Consider the following 3193-nt stretch of genomic DNA (forward strand, 5'->3'; position numbering starts at 1 on the left):
TTGCTTTGGTTGGTAGGTAGCACTGGCCGTAGGAGAAATCGGGCACGGCTCTGTGAAGTCCGCTGCCCGTATGAACAGTGCGGTGGTCCTGTTCCTAGAGAAGGTAGAACAGGTGAACAGGTTGGTAGAGGGAAAGTCCTAATCTTAAATAACCTGGTGGCCTCCATGTTATGGCACCAGTTAGCCTGTCTGGACCCTCCAACAGGTCTCATTGCCCAGATTCAAGTGAAGATTGTCAATTTCTTCTGGGATAAATTGCACTGGATACCACAATCGGTGTTGTTTTTATCCAGAGATGAGTGGGGCTACCTGGCTAGTAGGACAGCCACCTTCAGGCTCCAGTTCTTTCAAAAGTATCTGACTGGACCTGAAGATCTGGTGTGGAGAGACGTGGAGAGCTGCATACTCAGGCGTGTCAATAACCTGGGGCTGGATGCTGCTCTGTTTTTAACTGATTTTAAATTCTTAAAGTTAGGTGGCTTGCCTCCTTTTTATCAGGGTGTTTTTAAATCCTGGGTTCTGTTTAAATTCAAAAGAAGTGAGAAGAGTAACTCTCTGTACTGGTTATTGAAGGAGCCTATAATCTATGGTGCCAAGATGGATGTGTGCTGCAGCACCATGCCTGGGCTGATGGGAGTGCTGTGCAGCTCAAGAGCTGTCTGCCTTAAACAACTGGTAGATGCAGCAGGACCAGCACTCACAGATAACCAAGCTCTGGGCTCTGTGCTGGGGGTGCGCTCTGTCCGTCTGACACAGAGGAGCCTGGAGCTCTGGAGGAGGAGGCTGACGGAGAAGGAGAGAGCCCTTCTCCTCAAACACGGCAGGGGAGAGGCTGAGCCAGACCCCACAAAAACTCTGTACACAAATTGTGTTAAAACTATCCACAAAACGCGCCTGAGTGGAGAACATTGTATAAACCTCCTCTAAAAAAAAGTTCAGAATTGTAAATGTACATTAATTAGACCAACAGTCTGCAGCCATGCTAGCAGCTCTATGAGGCTGTATCTAGGAACAGTGACCTTTGAGCTTAATGCTAACATGCTGATGTTATGTATAATACTAATAACATTGTCCTTCTGATTAGTTGACAATAACTGTATTCACTGACATTATGTTTCTGTTGCACAGCTCGTACAGATTGGTCTGTTCTGAACTACATAATGTTGGTTATGCGTGTGGCTGAACTCCTCCTAATTACTGTGATTACTGTTCTTCTCATCAGAGCTCGAGGTGAGAACATTCAGACCAACATTTGTTTACACTGATTAACACAAACTGTAAGTTTAGAGCTGAAATGTTACTCTGTGCTTTATTTTCCAGGGAGCCAGAGACCACCTGATGACAGCACTGTGAGTTGAGGATAAAAACTGAAGTGAACCCATGTGTAACAATAAAAATGTATATGAATGATCAGAGACTGTAAGTCAGTGTAAATGATGATAAGCTGCTGCTGGGAACTGTTCATGTTACTGTAATGCAGGACTGTGAATGTCTCACTGTTTGTGTTTGTGCAGGTTTTAAACTCAGAAGGAAGCCGAGCAGTGAGGCGTTCAGGTCCAGCAGCCAGTCAGGTAAAGATCAGATCAGACAGTAACTGATGGTGTGTTCAGGTGTTGTCAGATTATTTCTTATTTCCTTGTGTTACCAGTGGGTCAGTGATGTGAAAGTTGTCAGTTAAAGGGTTTGTTTGTGTTGTGTTTCACAGGTGAATAATGATGAAGATGAAGACGATGGTGTGGTGAAATATGAAATCTTTGGAGAAACTTCTGCCTCCGTCAGACTCCACTGATCAACAACGTCCATATCAACGTCAACTCATCATCGCTGTTAAATAACATCACATTTACATGAGTAGTTAAAGCTTTCAGATAACAAAAATCTTATAAGATCTTTTCTGAGTTTTGGACGACTGATTGTTTTTCTTTTTATTAACCAATGTGAGTAATGTGTGTTTTGTGTGCTAAGCTATTACTATTTTAGTCTGACGTAGGACAACAATATCCAGGTCTTGATTTCATCTCATATCAGGAAACCTACGGTGAGTTTTATAAAATGTTTTTTCCTTCATCAGTTGTTAAAATCTTTATTTTCTGCATCCAGTTCAGAACACAGCAGCTTGAGTTCAGTTCCATGTCTCTGTGTACAGAAGAACTCATTTTAATTCACCGCCATTCAGCATTATTATCATATTTGTTGGACTGTGTATGAGTTTTGCTTGAAGCATATTCAACCTAATGGAGTCATTAAATGTTTTCTCTTCATTACATCTGATAACAATATAACCTGTAAATAAAGAAATGTTTAATTCTACCATCAAATTCTTTTTTTGTGATTTCATGCAGTAACAGTGTCATAATGGGAAGTGAATATTCTTTATACAACAAGCAGGCCCAACAGCCAGTACTGAACAACTGCCCATAATATCTGGACTGATTGGATTTGGAATTAAATTGTGTCAGTGACCCTAAACCTTCCAGCAAACCGTCCATCATTAGAGGGTTGAACCACCAGAGCTCTGCTGCTGTTGTATTCTCATCAAATAACTTCCCCTCCTCCTTCAGTTCTCAGAAATAACTAAAAAGACAGAATGAGGAACCAACAGGTGTCAGACCACTTAAACATCATCTTATCTGTGTCCTTGCAGCTGCTACAGTATCACCATATTGCACCATGGACATCAAGAGTCAAACTCTGGTGGACGAGGAGTTTGATTCTTCACCTGTCTGTTCATGTGTGCTGTTAAACATCACCATGACTCCTGTCTGTTTGCTAATAAACACTATCTAAATAAAACAAGATGCATCATTGCAAACATTTATCTTAACTAACAATCTTCACACATTAAACTTCCTCTTCTTCTTCTTTTTCTTCTTCTTCTTCTTCTTCTTCTTCTTCTTCTTCTTCTTCTTCTTCTCAGGAGGTGAAACACGTCATTGTCACAAATACACAGTGGGACTGGACACAGTGTGAACTTGAGACTCAGTATGAGTCTTAGTATAGTTTGTTTGTTACAGCGTTAGATTGGCTCAGTGAATGAAGAAACATATTTATTTCCTCTGAGAGAAAACTACATTTACAAAATGTAACAGTGAAAATTTTGTTTTTGGAAGTTTGAACATAAATAAGAAATTCAGAGACAAACATCGTCACTTTGAGGAAGTGACATCATACTAACCACAGGAAGTAGATGCAG

General features: G+C 40.8%; 1 protein-coding gene across 1 annotated transcript in view; it reads right to left on the reverse strand.

Annotated features, from left to right (window-relative positions):
* The window catches only part of pnrc1 (proline-rich nuclear receptor coactivator 1), a 96909-nt gene extending 94045 nt beyond the window's left edge, over positions 1-2864 (reverse strand). Inside the window, exon 1 of the mRNA XM_051407955.1 lies at positions 2848-2864. The gene's annotated coding sequence lies outside the window, so the exon portion shown is untranslated. The remainder of the gene's footprint in view (positions 1-2847) is intronic.
* Positions 2865-3193: the final 329 nt, after the last annotated feature.

Source organism: Dicentrarchus labrax, unplaced genomic scaffold, assembly GCF_905237075.1.
Source record: "Dicentrarchus labrax unplaced genomic scaffold, dlabrax2021, whole genome shotgun sequence".
Lineage (NCBI taxonomy): Eukaryota > Metazoa > Chordata > Actinopteri > Moronidae > Dicentrarchus > Dicentrarchus labrax.